Consider the following 9,866-nt stretch of genomic DNA (forward strand, 5'->3'; position numbering starts at 1 on the left):
TTTTTTGTCCCGTTTAAACAGTAATATTGCCGTAATATTACTCTATAGTACAATAATATTAACACAACAAAAATCACTATTATTGTGTAATAGAGTAATATTAATATGTTAACCGTTCAACAAATGCAAACATAATAAAAAGCCAAAAAAATTAATATTGATGTGGTTGATAGTAATATTACTGTCATCCACAGTAATATTACCGTAACGACAGTAATATTACCATCAACCATAGTAATATTATTGTGTTTATAGTAGACAATAATATTATTACGTTAATCGGTCAACAAATCAAACAAAACAAAAAGACTAAAAAAAATAATGTTGATGTGCTTGAACGTAGTATTATTGTGTTTACAGTAATTTTACCGTTAATGACAGTAATATAATTACGCTGACTTGTCAACAAATCAAACAAAATAAAATAAGAAAAGCAAAAAAAAATAATATTGTTGTGGTTGACTGCTGTCAACGAAAATACAATTACGTAAATGTACTCTCAACGACAGTATAATAACGTTGATGTACTTTCGGCAACTGTATAAGTACTGTTCATGACCGTACAATTACGGTCAACGTTCAGCGGCGGGCGTAAAAAAATGGATAAACAATTTAGGGAAAAAAATAACAAAAGTCAACGCCGGAGAACGACGGTCAACGGCGGACACCGACGGTGGAAAAGCAGGAAGAAAGAGAAAAAAAAGTCACCACCGGAAACCGCCGCAAAAATAATTCAGAAAAAAGAGGTTTAAATTTAAAAAAAAGAAAAGTCAAAATTGATTTTTTGTCGTCAAAATTGATTAAATTGAAGTTAAATTGGGGTTACAATTAGGAATTGAGTTTAAAGGGTTGGGAGTTACAATTAGGAATTGAGTTTAAAGCAAAAAAAATAATAATATTGTTGTGGTTGACTGTTGTCAAAGACAATACAATTACGTAAATGTACTCTCAACGACAGTATAATTACGTTGATGTAGTGTCGTCGACTGTATAATTAGTGTTAATGACCGTACAACTACGGTCAACGTTCAGCGGCGGGCGTAAAAAAATGGATAAACAATTTAGGGGAAAAAAAAAACAAAAGTCAACGCCGGAGAACGACGGTCAACGGTGGACACCGACGGTGGAAAAGCAGACATAAAGAGAAAAAAAAATCAACGCCAGAAACCGCCGCAAAAAAAAATTCAGAAAAAAGAGGTTTAAAAAAGTTTAAAAAAAAAAGTCAAAATTGATTTTTTGTGGTCAAAATTGATTAAATTGAAGTTAAATTGGGGTTACAATTAGGAATTGAGTTTAAAGGGTTGGGGGTAATTTTGTCATATACATTAGTTTTACCTTTATTTATAATACATATTAAAGGGATGTGCTTATTGACAAAAATGATATAACCCTTGAACCTAGAATAATAAAGATGGTTGGTGATGAGACTAGATTAGCCACATACAATAATATACGTGTTCCCTTTACTTTATTCGATAAATTATTAGATCTTGCCATAGGTTTGAATATCCATACCTTGTATTGGAAAGACTATTAAATAATGTAGATAAGATAATGCATATGGAGGGTCCAGTGTATTGAATTCTTCCTTAAAATCCCATCCTTTCTCTCTACCCCTGAACTAGTATATATACTACTACATCATGGGCCTTTATTGGGCTTGTTTACATTTCCTAGGCACAAAACCGTCATCCTGTCTATTCAGCCACGTGGCTAGTTCTTATTGGTTCTTTTCACTGTCCCACAGTCAGTTCAAGCCTATCACCCATTCTTTTCTTCCCAGAATTGTCCCCTGCACGACCCTCGAGATGCCGACGTAATGTCTCCTCCATAAGACGTGGAATCACTTCGTCAGCCTATCTCGTATGTTGTATACCTCGTTAGTTACCCCTTGCGGTCTGTTATGGTATTGGGCTTTCCTACTTGGGCCCCCGAGGTTTTTCTCCTTTGTTGGGCTTGGGCCTTTCCTCTGGGCCCAAATTAGTCCGGATCCTCTGGGCTTCCTTTAATTGGGCTTGGGCCTTTCTTCAGGGCCCAAATCAGTCTGGATCATCTACTCCCCCCACTATACCTAGTTTGACGAGATATCCATAACTAGGTATAGTTTTGAAGCCTAGAGAAAAAATCTCTTGCACTTCCTCTCTACTCCCCCGAGTTCGCCGCGACTAAAAGAATTTAGTGGGGACGAACTATACGGCCCGCCCCTGATATGTCGGCACCTGTCTTTTCGCCTGCTGTCTACTTTTGCCGAAACCTTGCAATCATCACTTTTCTCGGAATTCGCGTAAGCACGTGGATCGAGGGCAGAGGAATTAAATGCGGTGATGTCACACTTGTCCATGTGTCTGCACCCTTATGGCGACTGTTGATATGCCCGAGATTCTGGGGGATGTGAAACGGTTGTGGAATCGTGGTCGTTCTTTAATTTGAAATGAACGGCCAGATTTCCTTCTTTTGAGTAGAGTGAGAAATGCAGTCTATATATACATCCTAAATAGGTTTTTTTCAATTTTTCGTTTGCCTCTTCTTCCCCATATTGCCTTTCTTCTGTTGCCAACGAATTGCCAAATCTGTTCAATCTTCATCGTTTTTGCTTCCATCTTTTCTGACGGCACGTGGACGTCCATTCCCGGATTATCCTCTAGCTTCGCCGGAGGCCATTCTTGCATGTGACTCTCTCATATTTCTTTTTGTTTCCTTATCAACAAAGATACCCCATTTGTAGGATGTCCAGCGATTCTACCCCTTTAGGTAGTTCTCTAGAATTACTATTAGGTGATTCAGATACCTCACTCCTCCTTTTAGACAACGCCATGTTTGAAGGTGTAGACGAGATAGGAAATGTCGCATCGGCGGACCCCAATAGAATATTACAAAACCCCGTACACCCTTCTGCCGCCCAGCCCACTGCGGGCTCAAAAAATCCTTACACAATAGTGGACGGTAGTTGGGTTTTGGAGTCAGTGGAGTTCGCGCCGGGATATTGGTACTTACACCCCGAGCCATCCCAACTCCCAGGCAACTTTGATGACGAGCTGTTGACTTGGTATAAGGACCGAGCCAAAGCCGGCCTTTCCTTTCCTCTTAACCCTTTCTTAGTAGACGTCGCCAACTGTTTCGGGGTCCCCTTATGTCGGTTTTCCCCTAATTCATTTAGTATAATGAATTGTTTTTTTTATGATATGCACCCTCCTTCACATTCAAAACATCTACGGCAGGCTATTTGATTATTTTTTCTACGCATGCCGTTCTGGGTCGATCTATTATCTTTCCAATCGGCGAGATAAAATATTTTTACCAATATCCCGAATAAAATTAATTATTGGCACCGACGATTTTTCTTCGTTCGAAGCAATGAATCGTGGCCTTTTAATACCATTGCCGGTAGTATTCAAACCCCGCCCCCTCATACCGAAGATATTTAGGGTTAAAAAAATTTAAAAAAAATGTGGCTGGCTATGTTTTCTCGCTGTCTTGAATTTTTTATTATTTTACTTTTTGTTGTTTTTTATTTTTTATTTTATTTTAATTTTTTTAATAATTATTTAAACTGTATCGGTGACATTTTAGTAATTTTCATACTTAAATCAAATAAGTTTGTCGTGAATCTGAATCTCGATTTTCAATACGATTCAATAAGAATCTTTTAACAGTGGCTTATGATTAAGTTCACCTTTTGGGTTGATTAATTTATAGTGTTAAAATTATTTGGTTTCAATCCGTTGGATTAAGTTTTACGGCAAAAATCTGAAATTCCAATTCGCGACGGTAAATCAATGGATTCCGCTGGTGCGAATTATTCCGTTGGTGGTGTTTTATGGGTGATGCGACGGCCCACGGTGGATTTGGTAAAGGTGATGATGCCGGGTCTGTAAATAAGAAGCCAATTGGGTTTAATGAACCTGTTGGAAAATTACAAATTAAACCACGTGGTTTCTGTAAATTTCAATTTGATCCCATATTTTGGATATTCCTGATTTCGGACTGGTGTCAATTTGTAATTAATGAACTTCTGATTAGGGCCCCCTAATTCTTACGAAAAGTGCATTTCAGTCCCCAGTTTTAAAGTTTCTCTCCAAACTGTGATATATTTTCAGAAAATACATTTTCACCATAAAATTAAGTATTTCTGAATCTCATGTCCGTTTTCACTCAAAGACTTTTCTTTCGAAATTTCAATTCAGTCTTTTAAGTTGTAAGATTTTCTCGATTTGGGGCAAGAGCAATTTTTAAGGAATAAAAAGTTGATTTAAGGTTTTGGGGCCTTTTTAAAATTTTCAATTATTTTGAGGGACCGGACTAATATGTGAATTCTTTTAAATTCATTTAAAGTTTTTGTTTAGGTCAATAAAGTGAAACTCATTTTGAATTTCAAATTCGGTTTTCTAATGCTAATTTGGGGAATTTTCAGATTTTAAAGTTCATGCCTTACTAAGCTTAAATGTTTTAATTAATGGGTCGAATTAAGGATATGAATTAATTTATTAATTCAATAAGTTTCTGACCAATTATAATTTAAACATTAACGAATCAAAATATGAATAATTATTATTTATTAACCAAATAAGGTTTGACTCATTCGGCATGAGTCGAAACTCTTGTTTTAAGTCTAAGCTGAGTAACTAATATAGTCCAAATCCATATAAAGTTAGATTTATTGGTTAAAATTTATTTTGGTCTCAATATAAATAAGGTTGAACTGTGAGCACCACGTTATCTTTAGCTCAAATTCAAAATAAAGATTGATTTGATGTTTTCAATTCATACCCATTTTTATAAATAACCATATTACTGAGTTTGATTCGAAAACAATACAATGAGGTCTTTAGAGCATTAGCGTTCAACGACTTTTAATTTTTTTTAGTATTTTTTGGGTACATCTAATGACTTGTTATTAAGTTTGTCTAACATTTAAAAGAACTAGTTGAAGCATGACACCACCCTACGTGACCTCTATGTGTAGATTATTAGCTAATTGAGAATGTCAAGATGTTTATGTGTATGTGAATTCATGCGAATTTTAACACTACCCTTACGGTAGGTTAATACTTGGCCGAACCACATATGCAACTGTGGTAATAAACATGTGATGATTATTTGGCTCCTTCTGAATAAAAGTTATATCCCTACGATGAACTTATTATTTGATAGGATTTATTATCAATGTTATTACTACAACAAGAGTGTCACTTACAATTAATATTACTGTCACTAGGACTTGATATTAATATTGTGTTAGGCATAGTTATTTAAAATTTCAAAGTCAAACTTTGGATTATATGTGAGCATATTGATTTTATTTATATTCTCTATTTAATTAATTTATCTCCTTACATTATATGCCTATAACACCTTCGTGCTTAATTGCACAAATATTTCTATTATTATTATTTACTATGGTGCATAAATCTTCAATTTTTTATTTTTTATTTGGATAGAAGATCGTAGAGTATATGAACGTTCTAATTTTAAAGTTTAAGATCATTAGGTGCACCATCTTAAATATTTTTTAGGGGCATAAGGTCCAATTAGGCGCAAACACTTGAAGGTTCCTTAAAGATATTAAAGATACGTTTTATTTTAAAACGACAAAGTTGAAACAAATTAGATTTTGACATATATTGTTTCAATAATATATATAAAAAAAAGGAACATAAATGAGCACATTAAGTAATTGTCTAATTTTATAGCACTTCAGTTAGTGTGGTTTCGCTGACTTGAAAGTGGATATGGTTCAATTTATTTTTCTCCGTGAACAGTCAATATAAGGTTTGTTGTAAAACATAAAGAATAAAACTTTGACCATACACACGAAGAATAAATAATTAAGGGAGAAGAGACTAAGTGCTAATTTGACTAGTACATCTTAACATAAATATTTATAATTGCAGTTTACATTTCAGGGACGTTGAATAACGTAATTATGTTTGTTTCTCACTTTAATTTGTTCTAAAATATATTTTGACTTTGTACCTAGACACATTAAGTGAATAGACCCTTACACTATTCCCGTAAGTGTGCATATAAAGGGTTATTCACATAGCCAACATTTAATTGATGTTGAAATATACAAATCTATAAAGGTCATGTAAGACATTTGGATTGAGGCTACGAGGACTCTTAGGTTTTCTTTTGAATTACGAAATATACATTTGGTACTTTCATTAGATGGATTTAGATTTTCTCTTGAACAAATTCGGTTAGCTTGTTCATTTGAAAACATTAAGCTTGGTCTATGTCATAATTCAAAATTTGACCTATAATTGAAGTAAAATCTCCTACGGTAAAATCTTGCATAAGCAATTTAAAATGGTACAAAATTCAAGAATAGAACATTCAATGACATTCAAAGAAGTATGATAAGTCATTCTTCTTCACTAAGGTATATTTAGGAGAAATATTAAGTGCTGCAATACATTATTTTTAAAAGGAAAAATTTAAAATCTTTTAAGGATGTTGAGATTGAGGGGAAAAATTTAGATTAGAGACATTGTCTTTAAAGAGGAATCAATTTGATTCCTAATATTGCTTTTGACAATCTACATGTTTTTATACTTGTCATTGTTTGAAAAGTAGATTTGGAGTTTTGATAAGACAATGTTGAACAATTGCCCAATCAAGTTTTGGTAATTGTTACTTAAGAGCAAACTCAACAACCGTAAAATAATAAACCATTAAAGATGATTTGCAATTTATAATGACAAGACATTATGATCTTATCGAATTGCCATAAGGTGTGAAATTATTTGGTTACAAATAATTGAGACCAAATGTAATTCAAATGGGCAATATTGAAAGATATATGGTACGTTTAGTCATTAACGATTTCACTCATATCGACTATATTAAGATGTTTATGGATACAAGGAATATGTTTCTCAAATGGTAATGGAACAATAAAGTGCAACCATAAAATCTTAATATTTACAGATTTGAAGGATATTGATTGCAAACTAAACTAGTTCATTAATGAAATTAAAAGTCCCGTTAATGATTTTACAATCTTAGGCTAATTATCTCATATGTACTTTGAGATAAATAAAGTTAATGGTTGTACATACCCAATGATCAATGAGAGATAATCTCACAGCAAAGGAGACTTGTTTAATTTCATTTCAATGCCCCAATAAATATTTTAAAAGAATGTGCGCATTCGGTTAAGGCATGCATAAAGTTAGGTAGATATCCGAATAACCCAATAAAGTGGATCACATAGCAAAGCAGCCAAATGGGCTATACACTAATTATAGGGAATATAAGTTATATATATATGTTCTTTTATCAATATCATATTTTGGGAGATCATGTGGCTTATTTATAATTTTGATTTTTATGATGTCCATAAAGTATGGATCCATTTCGATTAATGTAGACCTAAGTGATTGAGCTATTTCGGTATGAGTGTTAAGCAAACATTACTTTAACCTCTTTTCACAATGATTAAGAATTTATGGTAATTTTTGGCATCTTGTTTTAGAATAAGACTGTAAAATTTTGTCAATGGGTGGCATTATACTAAACATACGTTGGCAACAATTTAACAGTCATAAATTTCAAATAACAGAAACTTGTAAAGTTCTTAGTTTTGAGGGTACATAGTGAACAATACATAGAGCATTTTAAGATAAACTTCTGAATTGTGGATCCGCTTACTAAATGATTAATGCATAAGGTATTTCATGAGCATTGCTCATGTAGGTGTTATATCATTTAAGGATATTATGGTTCAGTAAGGAGTTTGTATCTAAGTGTATAAATATACACATTTTGGTAGCTCTATGGCATGTTTGGACACAATTTGTCTATTTTGGTGTTCTGCAGAAATTAAGTATTTGGCTACACTTTGTACAATTATGTTAAATTTTGGTCTCAATGAAGTTTAAAGTAAGACCAGTTGAAAATAGGCATGTTAAGATCACATTATATGTAATCTCCATGCTACACACCATCATTTTGATCTATGTCGTTTGGCTATATTGGTATACGTGATTACTGTTGGGTTTAGACACGGTCAATGTGACTAAAGCCTCTTTAGTCCTATATTAGTATGGTCAATTGACGAGATTGTAAGGAATACCTTTTTTATATGATAGCAATACTTGAGCTCATAAGGTGTACATTTATAAGGTATATAGCATATGTAGCCCAAGTGGGAGATTGTTGGAATTATTTCAATAATTATGTGGGCTGACATATGTAACGTAAATGTGTATGGCTAAAGAAAGTCCAAATTAATTGTGATCTAATAGACATTATTCGGTTGGACTTATAGTATTGAACCATAATTATGGGCCTAATGTGTATAGAAAATTAGGGTTTAATTGTGATTTATTGATGGGGTTAAATCTCAGGTGTAATATAACTGGGCTCTACAATTATATAAAGGGTCATGGTCTCCAAAGAAATGAAATCATTCCGTCTCTTCTAAAATCCATCGTTAGAGAGATAATTAAGGAACTTCAGATTCTTTGGAAGACCTGCCCCAAGTCCAGTGGAGATTCGAAGATTCTATTTCATGATGTAAGGTACGCTTCCGTGTTTATGTTTCTGTAAAATACTCGTTGATTTAAGCATGTTGGTTCTTGGGAATTCGTATATATGTACGATAAATTTCTAACAGTCACTTCGATGCATGAATGGATCATATCAACACTCCTTTTGATCATTAATGTTCTTGCACGAGTTCTAGCCACTTATCTTCTTCCGAGATGTTTTTTTTTGTCTTCAAAAGTCCTTCCCCTAATAATTTTGGAAATTGCCTTTTTATAACTGAGAGCCAACGCCCGCTCTATAGAAATTTACCAATAACACGGTGCGGGTCTTCCACGGTTTTATCGTGATTCTAGTGCGCATCTAGTGGGATTCCTCATTTTCCTATGTTCACCATGTAGCCACCGAAGCACCCCGAAACGGCATAAAATCGACCAGTGCTCTGCTAAATGGAATTATAAATAAAACGCAATGAAAATGGACACAAACACTTGAATAATTACTCAAATTTTATCCTAAATAGATGCATGTGACCGTACTTTTATAACGCTAACAATTACTTTTTAAAATATTATAGGGGACGTAAGTTACGAAACGAAAGTAATCAATCCACATGTTAACCCAAACACTAATATTAACATTGTTTCCCATGACCCAAAAAGAACAAAAAATGATTAATGAAATAGTACGATAAACATTTTTGGAAATTCTAATCTGATAAGTTCTGAAAGGAGGAGCATGAAAGAAATCAGGATTTGAAAAATATGTAATGCGGAAAATTCTTGCCAAAAGAAAACAGACGTCGGTGAAAATTTGTAACTCGTATATAACAAAAGAGCATTGTTAAGAGCGTATAAATAGGTTTCTTATACCCAAATCAACTTGAATTTTTGTTTTGCTAACTAGATCTCAAATAAACTATATATCCTTCTTTGGATAAAAACATAAAAAAAAAAAAAAAAAATCAAGCTTTTTTTTATGAAATTCCAGGTTGTCATGGTAAATTCTTTCATAATTGTGTCGTTTTCTCTCCGAGCAGACGCCTCAGAAGGATCTTGTTGACTACGTGATCTGGTTTGTATCGTTCCCACAGACAGCGCCAAAATGATGATGCTAAAATGTAGATTACCTAGGGTAGTGTAGAAAATGAGTTGGGAGAGAAAAGCGGATCAGTAGCTTGACAACTCGATGATCATGAGGTTCCTGCGAAATGAACACACGTGAACTACGCCGGGGGTTGATCCGGCGGAAACCCCTCCGACGCTCAAGTCAGATATACGGATCGTGGAGATGGTAGAGAGAATTAAACTCTAGATTGTTCGTGAATAATGAAAACGTGCCTTAACAAATGAGTAAAACATCTATTCATATATCGG

Source organism: Erythranthe guttata, chromosome 1 (genome assembly GCF_056151865.1).
Source record: "Erythranthe guttata isolate IM_541 chromosome 1, IM_541, whole genome shotgun sequence".
Taxonomy (NCBI): Eukaryota; Viridiplantae; Streptophyta; class Magnoliopsida; order Lamiales; family Phrymaceae; genus Erythranthe; species Erythranthe guttata.